We start from the raw sequence: 19,120 nt of genomic DNA, 5'->3' as shown, positions 1-19,120 counted from the left end.
GAATGTTTTAAAACAATCTGATCAGAGGGCCATTTGTGGCTAAGTCTCAGAAGGCATATGACATCATTCCTGCCACGTTCTATTGGCCGAGAAAATCACAAGGCCAGTCAAGAGTGGGTGAGGGGACACAAAGTCACGTAACAGAGAAGTTACTGTTCTGGCACAGGACAGCAGCCATCTGTGTCTCCAGCCCAACACAGCTGGAGACGGCACTGCTGGTGTTCTGCGCAGCGCCTGGCAATGGAGACAGAAATAGTCCCTCACCACAGAGCCCAGTCTTTTTCCAGACCCGGTTTCTGACCCAGGGGCGAGTTCTGTGTTTCTAGAAGCATTGCAGGCATGTTTACTTGTGCCGATCCTGACTACATGGAAAACGATCTTTTTTGTGTCCTAGAGATTCAACCAGGAATAAAATTCAATCAGCCCAGCTCATGTCCCCTGTCAGTACCGGGGCAGCAGAGGTGAAAATCAGGTTCTGAGCTCTGTCCTCTTCTGCATGTGCACAGAGGTGTGCGTGAGTGTGTGCTCATGTGGAGGTCACACAGGTGTGCGTGAATATGTGCTCATGTGGAGGTCACATGAGTGTGCACGAGACAGGTGTGCGTGAGTGTGTGCTTGTGTGGAGGTCACACAGGTGTGCGTGAGTGTGTGCTCATGTGGAGGTCACATGAGTGTGCACGAGACAGGTGTGCATGAGTGTGTGCTCATGTGGAGGTCACACAGGTGTGCGTGAGTGTGTGCTCATGTGGAGGTCACACAGATGTGCATGAGACAGGTGTGCGTGAGTGTGTGCTCGTGTGGAGGTCACACAGGTGTGCATGAGTGTGTGCTCATGTGGAGGTCACATGAGACAGGTGTGCATGAGTGTGTGCTTGTGTGGAGGTCACACAGGTGTGTGTGAGTGTGTGCTCGTGTGGAGGTCACACAGGTGTGTGTGAGTGTGTGCTCGTGTGGAGGTCACACAGGTGTGCGTGAGTGTGTGCTCGTGTGGAGGTCACACAGGTGTGCGTGAGTGTGTGCTCGTGTGGAGGTCAGAGGATTAGCCTTCGGTGTTGCTCCCTAGGAGACCATCCAAATTGTCTTGTTTTGAAGACGGGGCCTCTCATTGGCCCGGGGCTCAACAATTCAGCAAAGTGATGAGCGAACCCCATGGGTCTTCCTGCTCTGGGATTCTGACTCAAGCTTCCATTGCAAATACTCTGACTAAACCATCTCTCCTCAGCACCAGAATCCACCCTGGGAAGCACCCTCCTTCCCTTGTGGGTCTGCGTTAGCCGTGTAGAGTGTGTCTCCGTCCTTCATCCAAGGAAGCCAGATTAAGGCATTCAAAGGTGACGGTGGTGGTGATGGTGGGGGAAACAGTAAAACAGCAGTCCTGGCCAGCTCAGCTGAGATCCAGGTTCCCGTCTGGTACGGGCTTGTCTGGGTGCTGAGGTTGGAGACCGTCACTAGGAAGGAGCAGCAGAGAGGAGAACTTGTCTGGTCTTGTACTCTGGGAGAGTGCTCAGCATAAATGGGTTCCCCACGAGGACTAAGGGAGACCAGAGGGTTGGGGAAGACACCTGAACCTTTAAAGCTACAGGCTTCAGATCCGCACTCTCTGAACTGTCTACAACAAACTCTGGATTCGGCTGTGTTCTCTTTGTGTGAGTTCGGCTCCCAGACAGTGCTCACCCAAGGGACAATGCTCAATCCCATGACGACACCTTGTCACTGTGGTGGTCTGAAATGACACCTTTATTTGCCACCACCAAGTGTCTACTGCTACCCCGCAGACTCCATCCATCCACTGCGTCCATGACATACTTTATAAAATCTCCTTTATTATTGCAGTTCCACAGCGGCTGCTCAAAGCCCTGTGGGAGCACCATCGGGTATAAATTTTCTTGAGGGACTCAGAGTGGCACCCCCAGCGTAGGTGAGGACCCACAGATGCCTCAGAGTTCTGCGGGGCTCACAGGCAACCCCACGGAAGACTCTCCTGTCCCAGCAAGTGTTGACTGTTTATTAACATGTAAAGGACCTGTCTTCTAGGACTCCATTCTCTCCTTTCACAATACAATCCAGGGCTGGAACCTGGGTTGTCAACTTGGTGCTGCAAATTGAGCCATCTTGCCAGCCCTTGAGTTTATAAATCTGGACTACTTTCCCCTCTCTGGAATCCTGTAGAATCTTTCCTGATTTTTTTTTTTGCTTTGTTTTGTTTTGTTTTTTCCTTAACTATGGACACATGAGCTGATTCTAGAAAAAACATGTATAGAATTCTTTCTTTTCCTTCTCTTTCTGGAATTATCTAGACATTGTGCCTCCTATATGTACCTTCTCGTGTGATTGTTTAAATGAGAACTGCCCCCCCCCGAAAGCTCCGATATTTTAGTAGCAGCCCCCCACACCGGTTGGTGGCACCGTTTGGAGAGATTTGGAGGGCATAGCCTTGCTGGGGAAAGTGTGTCACCGGGGGTATCGAGGGTGGGCTTTGAGATGTTGTGTTCCCTCTACCTCCACTTCTCTCTGGTTCATGCTTGTGTTGGAGGATGTTAGCTCTCAGCTTCCTGTTCTGATTGCCATGTCTGCTCCATGCCTCCCCTCCCAGATGGGTGTGAGCCACAGGACCACACAAACCCTTCCTTCTATACGCTGCCTTGGTCGTGGTGTTTCGGCACAGCAACAGAAACTAAGCAAGCATCTAGTTCCTCTTGTTTTTCCTCATCAGTTGTCACGTGTCCCCCTTTATTGAAGCATACAGCAGCTGTTTCTTCCCACGGGAACACAGCACGTTTTCACCTGGGTTAGCTGTTCCAAACTAGTCACAGCAGTCTAGAGGAAGAAAACAGCCCGGCACTAGGTGTGGGGGTTTCCCCACAAACAATTTATGTTCTCGAAACTTCATCCCTGGCGTAAGAGTACTAACAGGTAATAGAGCCTCAAAAGGTGCAGCCGATCTGGCGATGGGCAGATGGTGGGGAGCCTCTCCCCGAGGGGGCTAACATGTGCCTCGCAGGTGCAGACTGGGTCCTCAGGCAGCAAGCTGCTGTGAAGCAAGGCGCTGCCTTCACAGCTCACCATGTGACCTCTCCCACGTATCTCATCGCCATGGTGATGCCATCGGCCTTTCTAGAATGGGACATGTCATCACCAGGTCTTGAACCTTCACAGTTGTGAGTTAAACCACCTAGGGTTAACTCTCCACCCCACCCCACCCTCATGATCAGATGAGCTGTGGCGCACACCCCTTTAACCCCAGCACCTATAATCCCAGATCTGGCCAGCAGGGTTACAGAGCAAGTTTCAGGACAGCCAGAGCTACACAGGGACAGCCAGGGCTACTGAGAGAGAAACCTGTCTTGAAAAACAGAATGAAAGTTAACTAGCCCCAGGTGTTTGGTTTTGAGACAGATTATCAAGTAGCTCAAACTGGCCTCCACGTCTAACACGTGTCCACATGGGCATAACACATGTGTGTGCGTGTGCGCACACACACACACATGCACATGCATGCACACCAAACAAAGAATTTAAGCCACTAGGTATGGGATAGGTAGCCAGGTATAGCAATACGTAACTGTAGTTCTAGCACTTGGGAGTATGGAAGCGGGAGGATCAGGAGTTCAAAATCATTCTTAGCTACATAGTGAGTTCAAGACCAGCCATGGATACACGGGACATTGTCTCAATAGATAGATAGATAGATAGATAGATAGATAGATAGATAGATAGATAGATAGATAGATAAACATGAGCAACCAAAACCACTGTTGAATAATTTACAGATAATTTTAATATTCCTGTGAGATAATCTCCATTATCAACTTGATAGATCAGCTTTATCATCATGAACAAATCTCTGGGGGGTATCTGTGAGGGATCACGTATGTTAACTGCCACCCCAAATCTGGGCAACCCAATCCCATGGGCTGGGGTCTCAGACTAAACATAAAGAAGCAAGCTAGCTGAGCAGCAGCATCCATCTCTCTGTCTGCTTCTGATTGTGGATGTAATGTGACCAAGCCACCATGGCTTACTGCCACCAAAACTAGCATCTCTCTCTCTATCTCTCTCTCTCTCTATCTCTATCTCTCTCTTCTCTCTGCGTAACCCAGACCATCCTAAAACTTGCTCTGTAGACCAGGCTGACCTCAAACTCAGAGATCTGCCTGCCTCTGCCTCCTGAGCGCTGTGATTAAGGCATGCACCACCACTGCCCGGCAACTGTTTCTCTCTGAAGATATTGTTGTCAGTAATTTATCTCAACAAGACAAGAACTAACTCAGTCCTATAAACAGAAAAAGAGCAAATCACTGTGATTTTTTCCCTTGAAATAATTAAGTTACGACACAAGCAATATCATGGCAGCAGAATTAAGAGCAACTACCCAGAATTTTGAGGATTTTTGTTCCCTATTGTCACCGCATCCTGTTGAAACTGTACAAAATGTTAATTGCTCTGTGGTACAATTGAGCAAATTAGCAACTGTCAAAATTAGCTTCTCAGTTTTTTGACAAATAACATATTTTCAAGAAGTTGAAAGAAGGCTTCCCATCAATATGTCTATAAAATGAATACAAAGAAGATTGCTTTTCCAGTTCTGAAAGGCATTAGGTTCTGATTGTGTCGGGCACAAGTGCTGATCCATTTTGGGTCTGATCAGAACATCCCTGCCCAATTCAAAGCACAACCATCAGCTGCGCTCTCCTTCAGTGGACTCAGATTCCACTCAGCAGAAATCCTGGTGTAATTTACCTTTTGAGACATTCCTGACACACTGCCAGCACAATCTTCATCTTTTCTTTCTTCCCCATAAACTCATTAACCGTCTAAAAGGGACTTTGATGGAAATGGCAAAATCAGGCACTGGTGTGCAATTAGGACGTCTAATGGGTTTTGATTGGGAACTTGGTTAAGATTCAGACCCCATAAGACACTGAGAAGAAAAAATGTTTTTCATGAAAATGTGGTTTTGCAGGTTGCTTACACAGTATTGTTCCAGAGGAGAGTTTTGAATTTATGATCTCTCTATCTGAAAAATTTGCACATAAGAAAATTACACAGCAAAATTAACCAAACCTAAAGTCTGTACACCTTAATGAACTTTTATGCAGTTAGAATTGACGAAATAAAGGAAGTATTTTATTGAGGCAGGATCTCACTCTGCAGCCCTGTCTGACCTGGAACTCTGTGTAGGCCAAGCCGGCTTTGAATTCACAGAGGTCATCCTGCCTTTGCCTTCTGACTGCTGGGGATCTCATGGTTTATAAAACTGTGAATGTATAGTTCATCTCAAGTGAAATGTATGTTTACAGACTTTATTTTTATTTAACTGTGATGTGGGATTCCCCTCTGTATGCTGTGAATATTACCATAAAGAAACTGCTTTGGCTGATAGCAGGGCAGAATAGAGCCAGGCTGGAAGAGATAGAGAGAAAGTAGGCAGAGCCAGAGAGACACCATGTAGCTGCCAAAGGAGACAGATGCTGGATCCTTACCAGTAAGCTGCAGCCTTATGCCTATACATAGATGAATAGAAATTGGTTAATTCAAGATGTAAGAGCTAGCTGGAAATATGCCTGAATCATTAGCCAAACAGTGTTGTAATTAATACAGTTTCTGTGTGATTGTTTCAGGTCTGGGTGGCCGGGAAATGAAAGAGCAATCTCCATTTACATAACTGTCAGAAGATATCTCATGTAACCTTGCCTCAAACTCACTGTGTAGTCAAAGATGACAACAGAATCTCATTATGTAGCCTTGGAAAGCCTGGAGCTCTCCACGTAGACCAGGCTGGCCTTTAACTCACAGACATCCATTTGCTTTAGCCTCAGGAATGCTGAAATCAAAGGAAAATGCCACCACACCAAGCGTTAGCTTTGAAGTTCTGATTCTACCTCTGCTGCCAAAGTGCAGGGTTACAGGCTCCTGTGTGTGTTCCAGTAATGCCCTGATTTATGCTACACTGCAGATGGAACCCAAGGCTTCGTCCATAGCAACTGAACCAGATCATTAGCCCTACAGATACACTTTCAAATATTTTTATCTCAAGTTAATTACCTTTTAATTCCTAACAATAACTAGTGAGGTTATTTCAGATCCAGACTAATAGATTTTTCTGTCCCCCAATAATAGGTTTCTCAACTGAAACAGTGCTGGAGGAGGGAGCTGCTTGTTGATTTCCAGCCACCCAGCTAGCTTAGATCCAAAATAATCACACAGAAACTGTATTAACTAAATCACTGCTTGGCCTGTAGTAGGAGCTACGGGCTGTGTTCGGCTGCTCGGCTCCTGGCCACCGGCTAGCTTTATACCCGAAATAACAACACACAAACTGTATTCATTTAAACACTACTTGGCCCATTAGTTCTAGCCTCTTAATGGCTAATTCTCACATCTTGCCTAACCCATATTTAGTAATCTGTGTAGCACCAGTCTTACCGGGAAAGATTCAGCATGTCTGACCTGGCAGCTTGCTTCATCGCATCTGCCCTGGAGAGGAAAGGCATAGCGTCTGCCTTACTTCTCTTCCTCCCAGCATTCTGTTCAGTTTACTCCACTCACCTATGTTATAACCTATCAGGCCAAGCAGTTTCTTTATTAATTAACCAATGAAATCAACAGATTGATATATGACACTCCCACATCATTGGCCCATTAGTTCTAGCTTCTTATTGGCTAACTCTTATATTAATTTAACCCATTTCTATTAATCTGTGTATTGTCATGTGGCTGTGGCTTACTGGGTAAAGTTCCAGCATCTGTCTCCAGTGGGGCTATATGGCATCTCTCTGACTCCGCCCTTCTTTTTCCCAGCATACAGCCTAGCTTTTCCCGCCTAGTTCTGTTGTGCCCTTGCCATAGGCTCAAAGCAGTTCTTTATTCATTAACCAATAAAAGCAACACATAGACAGAAGGACCTCCCACACTAACACAGCAAGCCAGATTCAGACAAAATTGAAAAAGTAGAACAGGTTTATTTTAGCAAAGCAGCTCCCAGGTGGGTTCTCCAGTCCCAGAGAGAGAAGCTGGAGAAGCCACACATCTGAACTAAAGCAGGGAACTTATATAGGTTGAAGGTTTAATCCCAAGTATGATCAAAAGCTGATGACTTTAGGCCGGGACTTGGGCGGCAGACATCTTCAGGGGAGGAAGCTAAAGTAGCCAGCAAGAATGTAGAACTGGGCTTTTTGGTGACTTTTCTTTCTTGGACATTCTCTGCGAGGACGGGGTTTGGAGAGAGAGGAATGGGGTTGTCTGGGTCATGCAGGAGTGAGCTGGAGGTTCCAACTGAACACAGACAAAAGAAGAACTTCAGATTGTTTATGGAAAACTTCAACATACAAAGAGTAGAGGGATCTGCACAGAAAGGCTTATCAGCCATTGCACAGGTTCAACAATGATCAGTTGGCAGTCTATTGTTTCCTCTGTATCCCCCACTTAGCCATCACTAATAAACAAGACCGATTATGAACACATCACATTATTCCACCTGTAAATACTTCGGTGTGTTTTAGTAATACATCCTCTTTAAAATACCCACAGTGCCTCTGGGCATGGTGACTGACTTCTGCAATCACAGCACTTGGGAGACTGAGGCAGGAGGATTGCTGTAAATTTGAGGCTTAGATTATCTAGTAAGTTTCAGACCATCCTAGTAATAAATTGAAAAAAAAAAGCAAAAGTCTGGGAACATAGCTCTGTTGGTAGAGTCGTGCCCAGCACATCTGAAGCCAGATCCATCTGCACTGCCACAGAAAACATGGTGGCACACCTCCACGCACTTGAGAAGGCAGGAGGATCAGGAGTTTGAGATCAGCTTGTACCCATAAAATCCCTTCTCAAAACCAAGCAAGCAAAACAGTAAAAAGCCACAACACCGTTATCATCCTTAAAACAAGTTAACAATTCATTAGGCTCGTGGCTGTGCTTTGGATGTGGGCCAAAGGCCTGGGGGAAAGGTTTGCTCGCAGCCTGCTCTCATCGGATGACCAGCCCTTTAAGAGGTGGAGCCAAAAGGAGCTCTTCCAGTAATGGAGGGTGGGGTATCTTTAATGGGAATACCAAAACCCCAGTTCTCATTTATGTGTATGGGTGTTTTGCCTGCATGTACATATGTGCCCCATGTGTGTGCCCCCACGTGTGCATAGGGCCCGGGAAGACCAGAAGAGGGCATCACATAGAAGATATAGGGTTTTCTTGGACTGGAGTTACAGACAACTGTGAGCTGCCATGTGGGTGCTTGGAATCAAACCTGGATCTTCTGCAAGAGCAGCCAGTGCTCTTAACTACTGAGCCATCTCTTCAACCCCCTATAAATGAGATTTTTTTAATTTTAAATAACATTATCCAGGTGATGGTAGCCCATGCCTTTAATTTCATCATTCTAGAGGCAGAGGTAGATATTCTAGAGACAGGTAGATATCTAGGTTTGAGGCCAACCTGGTCTACAGAGGGAGTTCAGGTCAGCCAAAACTACACAGAGAAACCCTGTTTCCAAAAAAATCTTAGAGAGAGAGAGAGAGACAGAGACAGAGAGAGAGAGAGAGAGAGAGAGAGAGAGAGAGAGAGAGAGAGAACATTGAGGCATAGTGGCACATACCTGTAGTCCCAGCCCTCAGGAGGTGGAGAAGAGGTCAGGATTTCAAGTCCAGCCTTGGCTACACAGTGAGTCCAAGGTTAACCTGGGCCACAAGAGACTCCAAAGAACAAAAGGTCAGAAGGAACTGTCATTAGGAAAACTTAGAAAAGAAAGCCATCTGAGGAGGGGGCTATCCAGGCAAAGCCCTGAGTCTTGTATTTGAGCCCTGAACTGCTGCCTCCCTTCCTGTTTCCCACCTCAGCGAGGCAAAAACCTGCTGCTGAGACAGCTAAGGATGAGAGCAGCCAACAACAACCGACCCCCTTCTGCCCTTCACGGGGTCTCCCTGAGTGTCCTGGGATGCTGTCCCAGCTGTCCTGCTGGAGGACAGACAGGCGGCAGGGGCAAGAGGCATCTCCTCGGTTGGCAGCTGGCCCACTGAGCACACTGCTCTGGAAACAGAGAGTGGGGCCATGTCCATGTCACACTGATCCTGGCAGGTAGGCATCTTCCCCAGGGCTCTGCCCAGGAGCCAAGAACACTAGATCCCCAGGCTCGGTCCAGCCAGGTAGGAACAAAGAGTGCCATGTTCTCTCAACCTTCCTGGTTGTCAGGCCTGAGTCCAACTCTATTGATCTATGTCTGAGCCCTGACTTGAACCTGCCCTCTGCCTTTTCAATGCCTTGTACCTGAGAAGCCTATGTCAATCACTGTGGTGCACACCTGTGATCCACAGAGGCAGGGAGATCTCTGTGAGTTTGAGGCCAGCCTGGACTATATAGTAAGTTCCAGGCCAATTAGGGCTCCATAGGAAGACCTTGTCTCAAAACAAAAAAAAAGAAAAAAAAACAAAACAATAGGTGGAATTTCTCCCCTCACCCCAGACATGGAGACTTAATATTAATTATAAATGCTCAGCCAATAGCTCAGGCTTATTACTAACTAGCTCTTACATCTTAAATTAATCCATTTCTGTTCATCTTCATTCTGCCTCATGGCCTGACCTCTCATCTTGTACCTCCTACTTCCTCTCCATATCTAGCTGGCAACTCCTTTCAATCCACCCTTCTTCCCAGCATCCTTAGCCTAAGCGCTGCTGTCACCGAGACAACAAATCCTTTCTCATGTCTCTCAGGACATGTTGTCCACCCTCCCGAAAGCAAATTTACAGGGGGTCTTTATGGACAGCCACAAGCAGCAGGCCAGGTCCAGTCCTGTGTCCAGCCCCATCTGGATGCCTCAACCCCACCCTGTGATTTAACAATCACTCCCTGCTGTTGCATTTGGATGGAGGACAGGTTTTATAACACAATGGGAAAGAACTCTTGGGGACACCGCCTCAGAAACCTTGGGTAGACTTAAATCCCCTTGTCTGACCCCCCTACCAAGCCTCATCAAGCCCTGTTTCAATCATGTGGCCATGCTTTCCAAAGGGCAGTCAGCCCACTTTTGTTTGGAATATAGGGTGAAAGGGGCCAAGGGGAAAACACTCTGACTCTAATATGACCACAGGAACAGGGCTTGACATCCCACCAATCCCTGAGCTTGCCTGAGTCAGCTAGAGTAAAGCCCTAGAAATAGGCTAAAAAGTCTACCAATCTCAAGCCACCCTGGAAAGCATCCCCCAACCTTGTACCCTGTTCTGTTTGCTGCTACTTCTTTCCCTGGAGGCAGCCACTCTCCTGGATTTTTCCTTCCCAAATAAATCTCTTGAGTGAGATTTATTGTCCAGTGTGACATTTCCAAAGAATCATAACACTTTCACTGGAGAAACATTCCCCTAGCCAAGTAGAACTGTAACATGTAGATGGAAGTTTCTCTTTGACCCAGTCCCGTAGCCTTTCAGTCCCAAACAAACACACAGAGGCTTACATTAATTATAAACTGTTTGGCCTATTGCTCCGGCTTATTACTAAATAGCTCTTACGACTTAAATTCACCCACAATTCTTGTCTATGTTTAGCCATGAGGCTTTGTACCTTTTCTCAGTAAAGCATTCTCATCTTCCTTCCTCTGTGTCTGACTGGTGACCGACTCTCTGCCTGTCCTCTTCCCAGAATTCCCCTAGTCTGGCTGCCCTGCCTATACTTTCTGTCTGGTTATTGGGCAGTCAACATTTTACTAAACCAATATGAGTGACAAATCTGAACAGTGTACAAGAACTTTATCCCACAGCAGTAACACTTCCCTGGACCTGAGCAGAGATGTAACAACTTCACTGGGAAACCCTCCCCTGCTGGGGCAGAGTTGTTACACTTGCACTGGGGAAACCTTTCCCTGGAGCAGGGCTATAAGTTGCTACGGTTACAGTGACTTTGTGGTATTCCATAGCTCTCAACTGACAGGATCACTTTGTATCTGAGCTGCAACATTTACAGAGGACTTAACCCTTTCTACCTACATCAGCAACACACCTAATGGGAGCAGTAAAAAATCATGGGCATGAAAGAGCTAGACTGGATAGCAACAGGCTCCAACCTACTCTTGACAGTATACAGAAAACCCAGTTCAAAATGAGTCACACATTTAAATATGAAATATAATCCTATACCCTCCCCCTAAAGAAGAAGAGCTTTCAAGATGGCTAGGCAGGTAAAGGCACTTGCCACCACTCCAATAACCTGAGTTTATCCTGGGGACTGATATGCTAGAAAGAGACCTCACTCCTGTGAGTTGTCCCCTGATCTCTGAACACACACTGTGGTATGTGCATGTACCTACCTTCACACACAACAAAATGCAATTTTAAAATTTAAAGAAGCTGCAGTGGCTTAATCCCAGCACACAGGAGGCAGAGGCAAGTAGATCTCTGTGAGTGCGAGACCAGCCTAGTCTACAGAGTGAGTTTTAGGGCAGCCAGAGCTACAGATGTGACCCAGTCTATAAAAAAAAGAAAAAACTCAAAAACAAAACAAAACCAACCAACCAAACAACAACAACAACAACAACAAAACTCTCAAAACTTAAGAAACCCAGTTAGAGGGCTAGAGAAATGATTTAGTGGTTATGAGCAATGACTGCTCCTCCAAAGAACCAGGGTTCAGTTCCCCAGCATCCACATGACAGCTCACAACTGTCTGTAATTCCAGTTCCAATGGATCTGACAGCCTCACACAAACACATATGCAGGCAGAACACCAATGCACATAAAATAAAAATAATAGAAATAAATAATTTAAAAAAAAAGACATCCAGTTAGGAAATGGACTAAAAGTCATGAACAAACTGTTCACCAGAGAGGGTAAAGAGACAGGAAATAAACACAGGGAAGGACACTCAATGTCATTAGCCATTCATAGAGAACCACAGGAAGTGAAAGGCCACGGTCACAGCAGGACTGACATGCCACTCAGCCAGAAGAGAGCAGCCCAGCGTGCAAGAAGCACTGGGTCCCGTGCCCAGTACCACAGAAGCCAGGTCTGCTGGAGCACACTTGTAATCCCAGCACTCAGGAGGAGGAGGCGGGAGGATCAGAAGTTCAAGGTTAACCTTGAATACACAGCAAGTTTGAGGTCACCCTGTGCCCTGAGAGAGGAGACCTCGTCCTACAGCAACAACAAAACCCTCAAATAAAAGTAACAAAGAAATCATGCGGTGGTGGCGCACACCTTTAATCCCAGCACTGGGGAGGCAGAGGCAGGTGGATCTCTGTGAGTTCAAGGCCAGCCTGGTCTACAGAGCAAGTTTCAGGACAGGCTCCAAAGCTACACAGAGAAACACTGTCTCGAAAAAATGAAAAATAGTAACAATAATAATAATATTTCCCAATAAATGAAAGTGCTATTTATGCATGTAACTTAGACAAGTATCCACGGAATCATATGGGGTGAAAGGTGAGAAGGTCACAGATATTGACTGAGCAGGCAGTGAGATGGCTCAGCAGGCAAAGGTACCCAGTGCCAACCTGACAATATGGGCTCCATCCTTGGGACAGACGCATGTGGTGGAAGGAGCAATGGACTCCTGCAAGCGGTCCTCTCATCTTCACAAACAAAATAAAGAATGTAATTTATAGAGGTTTTTAAAAGCTGTTGAATGGATGCATTCTTGCAATGACAAAATTTTAGAAATGAAGATTATTAGACAGGGTGAGGGGCGGAGGTGGGCGGTAGGGACAGCTGGAAGGAGGGCATGGCTATAAAAGAGCATCATGCTGGGCGGTGGTGGGGCACGCCTTTAACCCCAGCACTCGGGAGGCAGAGCAGGCGGATCTCTGTGAGTTCGAGGCCAGCCTGGTCTACAAGAGCTAGTTCCAGGACAGGAACCAAAGCTACAGAGAAACCCTGTCTCGAAACCACCCCCCCCCCCAGAAAAAAGAGCATCATGAGGGATGCTGGTGGCTATGGAAACGGTCTTTATCTTCACCTCATCTATATCCACATCCTGCTTCTTTTTAGTATACTATGTGGTTTCTCATCATAGGGAGAGCTGGGTAAGGCCAACTGCTCTCACTGTAGTAAGTGGTGTTTCTCGCTGGTGCATGTGGCCCCGCAGCTCTCTCAAAGGGGATAAAAGAATTTATTTGGAGTCAAATATGACTGATATTGGCCCAGGAACACAGGCTCAGGGTACTCCAAAATCTATTTCAACATGGAAGCAGTTTCATGAAGTTTCTATAGTAACAGAAGGAAGTCATAAATCAAGGCAATTTTCAAAGGCATCGGTGGAAACATCAGCAAAGCAGGCAGCTTGTTACAGCCCTCAGATGCTGTCTGACTGTGTTCTTAGCTTTCTGATGGAATGGGAAGCAAGCGTTTTGTTTGTACATTCCAAATAATTTACTTAATGCTCACAAAGATGTTAGGAAAGGCAGGCCGGTCTACATGAATTCCAAAACAGTCAGGGCTGCGTAGTGTTAGCAATCTCTCCAGCCCTCCCATCCTTTTTTTTTTTTAAGATTTTATTTATTTATTAAGTATACAGTGTTCCACCTGCATGTATGCCTTCATGCCAGAAGAGGGCACCAGATCTCATTACAGATGGTTGTGAGCCACCATGTGGTTGCTGGGAATTGAACTCAGGACCTCTGGAAGAGCAGCCCTCTTAACCTGAGCCATCTCTCCAGCCCTCCCATCCTTTTTTGGTTTTGTTGTTTGTTTTTCAGGACAGGGTTTCTCAGTGTAGCTTTGGAGCCTGTCCTGGAACTCACTCTGTAGATCAGGCTGGCCTCAAATTTACAGAGATCTACCTGCCTCTGCCTAAAGGCGTGCGTTGCCACCACCACCTGGCTCCCCTCCTTTTTTTTCTTCTTAATGGTTTCTTTTTAGGTGTGTGCATCTGTGTATGGGTATGTGTGCAAGAGTGTGTCAGATCCCTGGAGCTGGAGTATGGGGCACTTTTGAGACACCCCATGTGGGTACTCGGAGTTGAACTCGGTTTCTCTGGAAAAGAAGTACGTGCTTTTAACCTCTGAGCCCAGACTTTCCTTTTCAAGTCTGGCTAATACTCCATTCTATGGCTATCACACCATTTGTCTCTGCCTTCGTTCACCGAACCCTTTGAGACTCCATTTCTTTTTAAATTGGTAATCAAAATATCTAACAAAAATTAAAATAGGCCAACGTTAAAAAAAAAAAACAACTCAGCCAGGCATGGTAGTGCACATCTTTAATCATAGCCCTCAGGAGGCAGAGGTGGGAGGATCTCTGTGAGTTACAGGCCAGCCTATTACCCATAGGAGTTTCACGACAGAGTGGCAGAGTCACACAGAGAGACCCTATTCAAAAGAGGAAGGGGGAAAAAAGCCAAAACTCTTAGCTACCAGTAACATTGTGCTGTAGTAACAACAGCCTGTATGGCACGTGTTTGCTGAGGAAACAAAACGGCCACAAGGTGTTCAAGAATTAGCGTTGTGGAGTGGGTATGAAGGAAAGAGTGGCATGAAGTGTGGCCCCAGGCTAATGACTGATACACAACCAACCATTGGGAAAGACAACACACAGGACAGAGAGACTTGCGTGGAAGCTGAGACGGTCCTAAAGAAGCTCAGGTTAGGACGGAGAGGCAGTTCAGTGGTTAGGAGCACTGGCTGCTCTTCCAGAGGACCAGAGTTCTATCCCCTGCACTCACAAGATAACTTAAACTGTCTGTAACTACAGCCCCAGGAGATCAAACACCCTCTTCTGGCCTCCGCAGGCATCAGGCATGAAAGTGGCACACAGATAATATAGATGCAGGAAGAGCATCCATACACGTACGATAAAAAGGTTAATTAATTAAGAGACGAGGTGACACACACCTTTAATCCCAGCACTCAGGAGGCTGAGGAAGGCAGATCTCTGCGTTCAAGGCCAGCCTGGACTACAGAACTAATTCTGGGACAGCTAGGGCTACAAATCAAAACCCTGTTGGGTGTCGGGGTGGGGGATGAAAGAGGAGGAGGAGAAGGAAGAAGAAAGTAGCAGTCTGGTCAACAGCATTGCTTCTTTGAAGCTGAGCGGGTGTGCAGTTCACAGTCAGAGCTGGAGACAGACAGTGGCCAACAAAGTGCTGCCTGTTAAAGTCACAAGAGGAAAGGGTTCCAAGTGAGATTACGAGCATCTCAGAGTTAAATTCAGATGAGACCTGGAGATTGCGTGTCCCACAGGACACACACAGTGGTAGAGTCCCAGGGGCACTGAAGCCACGGAAGGCAGCAGCTAAGACAAGAGGACACAGCACAGACTGGACGACAGAGAGCGTGACAAAGACGCACAACATGTTTGGCTGTTTGCTTTTGAGGATATTTGAGGACATGTTTTTATCAGTTGTTGCTGATATTGTTATTATTGTGTGTGTGCATGTGTGTGTCTATGTGTCAGAGTTAGCTCTGTCCTTCCACTCTGTGGGTCACAGGGAATGAACACGGGTGGTAGGACTTAGCAGCAGGCGCCTTTACTCACTGAGCTTCTCGGGTGCCCTGTTTATAATCTGGGATCAGGACACCATGGAGAAAGGGATGGCTGCTAAAGCAAGATCTGAAGAGTCAGAAGACAAGCAGGGAGGCTGGATTTCCCGAGCCTGGAGGAACAGGGGCCACGGGTGTGAGCAGGGGCAGGTGGAAAGACTTGTTTGTTTTTTGCTTTGTTTTGGAGACAGCCCTGGCTGTCCTGGAACTCGCTCTATATAGACCAGGCTGGCCTAGAACTCACAGAGATCCACTTGCCCCTGCCTCCCGAGTGCTGGATTTAAAGGTGTGCATCATGGCACCAGGTTTTTAGGTCTTTATTTACTGGTTTTTTGGTGCAAGGGGTCTTATTTTCATTCTTGTGCTATGATAAAGTACCCCGACAAAAGCAGCTTTCAAAACAAAGTGTTTATTCATCATGCTTAGAACCCCAGGTTACAGTTTCAGTGCAGGGACAGCCAGGAATTGGAAGCACTAGTTAGAGCCACAGTGAAGGGCAGGAGCCCATGCATGCCTCATTAGGGTCAGACTGGTCTACATAACAAATTCCAGGCCTGCCAGAGCTCTACAGATGGCCCTTGCCGTGAAAAAGAAGAAAAAAAGAAAGGGAAAAGGAAAGCCAACCTGACCTAGACGGTCTCCCCTTAAGACTCTCTTCCCAATTGATAAAAAAATAACCATCACAAACCAGGCAGTGGTGGCACACTCGCCTTTAATTCCAGCACTCAGTAGCAGAGGCAGGTGGATCTCTGTGAATTCGAGACCAGCCTGGTCTACTGAGTGAGTTCCAGGACAGCCAGGACTACAGAGAGAAACCCTGTCTTGAAAAACCAAAAACAAACAAACAAATAAACAAAGTAACCACAGTGGAGTCTTTGTAACCCGGCTGGTCTTGAACTCTTTAGTAGGCAAGGATGACCTTGAACTTCTAATCCTCTTGTCTTCACCTGCCAAAAGTATAGGTGTCTAACTGATTTTTGTGGTGTAGGGGACTGAACTAGGAAGGGCTTCATGAATTCCAGGCAAGCAAGCAGGCTACCAACTGAGCTACACCTCCAGGCCTGAAGCTCACACTTGATGCTCTCTGTTTTAGAAGGGCAGAGACAAGAGAAGGCTAGAGTCACCGGAGAGCAGAATAGGAGCTGGAGCCAACCAGGGTTAGGCAGTGGCAGGCAAGGAGAGGTCAGCTAAGGCTGTGCTCTTGGTTCCATTCTGCTTAGGAACTGAGTGGGCCACACGGGGAGGCACTGCAGGGCAAGCCCAAGCTTGATCTGTGTTGGCAGCAAACCAAGCCCACAAGTGGAACAAATCAAGCCTGCCTGAAGATCAGAGTGCAGAGCTAAGCCGCTAGAGGCCAGGGAGTGGTGCGCACACCTTTAATCCCAGAGGTGGACGTGGTAGTTCAAGGGCACCCTGGGCTACACAAGACTAAATCTGTCTAAAAGAAACAAACAGAGCTCACACAAAGGTGATTCCAGCACTTGGAATCCCACACCTTGAGTCCCAGCACTGGGGAGGTGGAGCCAGGAGTGATATGGCTGGGTGGAGAGAGGAATCTGAGACGGAAAGGGACAAGGAGCTCAGGACAGTCTGAGGTTTGGTAGAGACCGCTGTGGTCAGAGGATAAAGTCTGAGGACAGGATTGCCCCTCTGGTCCAAAGGAAAAGGTCTCTCTAGTGAAGCCACACTGCTTCTCTGATCCTTTGCTTTCACCCCTAATATCTGACTCTGGGTTTTATTTATTGAGACCAATTAGAATTCGTGCTACAAGTTACTGGTTCCCTTTCTCTCCGTGAAGCAGGTGGGAAGAGGGGGATTTAGAGGTGCAGAGAGGGGCTGAGGTCTCCTTAACCACAGAGGTGGTCATGATGGTGGCAACAGCACAGAAGTGTTGATAAGAGACTGAAACAAATAACTTGAAATCAGGGCCAGCGAGACTGCTCAGCAGATGAAGGTGCTTGCCTCCACACCAAGTGACCTGAGTTCCACTTCTGGGACAAACATAGTGGAAGGAGAGACTCGACCCTCAACAAATTGCTCTCCGGCCTCCACACTGGCCCTTGCACGCCAACATACATATAAAGTAAAACAAGACTTGAAACCACAAATTCTTCGCTGTGGCCATCAGCAGGGCAGCATTCTAGGCAGCTTTAGGACAAAGGACAAGATTGGCTCCATGGCTGCACTCCAGGGACCCTGTCCTGGTCCACATCTGACCAGGTGGAAACCTGAGAAGAGGCCACTCTTGACCATAGACAGACCCGGGGCTAATACCAATGCCTGCATCCCAGCAGATTAACGCAGTTTGGGGCTCCGAGGTTCACCCTTTCAGACCCTAGAGTTTGGAGTCTGGGATATTTGACAGGGTTCTGGGGTCTAAGACACTGCCTACTGGAGAACACACCATCTCATGGATCATTCCCAGACAGGAAGGGAATCTCTTCCAAAGACCACCTGTCCTGTTTCCCCAGCCTCTGTTGGTGATGCTGACGCCCTGCTCCATCCCTCCCACTAAGTCTCTCTCAGCCTCTCAGGCCAAGCTGGCCTCCATTTGTAAAAACAGTTCGTGGAGAGGGCTGACTTTTACATTGTCACCAAATAAAACGATAACAACCATCACCACAGGATCCCCACCGCAATGGGTCCTCACCAAATAACAATCTAAGCCCCAGTGCACCCCACCGAGGCAGGCTCCCTGCCCGACCCCTCCATCTTCAACCCCAAATCTAGGCTAAGGGGTTTCTGTTGTTCTTAATTTTAAAAATGCTGCAAGATCCCCTGTGGCAGTAGGCAGCAGAAATGGCTGCCGGTCCCAGAGCGGCGGTCTGAGCCGGCGGCAGTGGGCCATGTGGCGGCAGACAGCGGCTGGTCTCAGAGCAGTGGTGGCGGGCCATGTGGCAGCAGGCAGTGGGCCCCAGGCAGAGACGGCTGCTGGTCCCCGAGCAATGGCTGGTCCCAGGCAGGGAGACACATGGCGGGCGGGCAGAAGACAGAAACATGGATAGACACGACAGGCAGGGTGAGGTTGGATGTTTATTCAGGGGGTTATGGAAGGAGGAAGGGTGAAGGGGGGGACAGAGAGAGAGGGAGAGAGAGAGAGAGAGAGAGAGAGAGAGAGAGAGAGAGAGAGAGAGAGAGAGAGAGAGAGAGAGAAAGAGAGAAGAGGAGAAAGAGACAGAGAAGGGGGAAGCAGAGAAGTGGGGAGAGAGGCAGAAGCGAAGCTGCCTCTCCGAGAGGAAGATGGAAAAGAGGACGAGCTCAGGCCGGAAGCTGAAGATCAGCCTGCCTCAGCGGATGGGGAGGGGAATGGGTGTGGCTTGTCTCTTAAAGGGACCAAAACCATAACAGTTTCCTTCCGTTCTTTGGTGAAAGCCCCTCTTGCTCTTAGGCGAGTACACGAGGTACCAGGGCCTAACCCATCTCATGGTCCCAGTGAGAGAGGAGCCAGACAGGTTGCTTCACAGCAGCCACGCACCCTCTTCTTAAGTTCACAAAGTTGAGGTGGGTCCCTACACGCACAGTGCTCAGCCAGCGCAGTAGGCGACCTTCCCTGTCCTTCACTGCACAGGCTGGCCCTGGACGGCGCGAACGTCCCTGCCCAACTCTGGGCTAGGTGCGTCTGGGCTGTGGCTCTGGCGGGAGAACAGCTCCCGGGGTGACCGCCATCG

Source organism: Microtus pennsylvanicus, chromosome 11 (genome assembly GCF_037038515.1).
Source record: "Microtus pennsylvanicus isolate mMicPen1 chromosome 11, mMicPen1.hap1, whole genome shotgun sequence".
NCBI classification, from domain to species: domain Eukaryota; kingdom Metazoa; phylum Chordata; class Mammalia; order Rodentia; family Cricetidae; genus Microtus; species Microtus pennsylvanicus.
Note: the sequence above shows the minus strand (reverse complement) of the source record.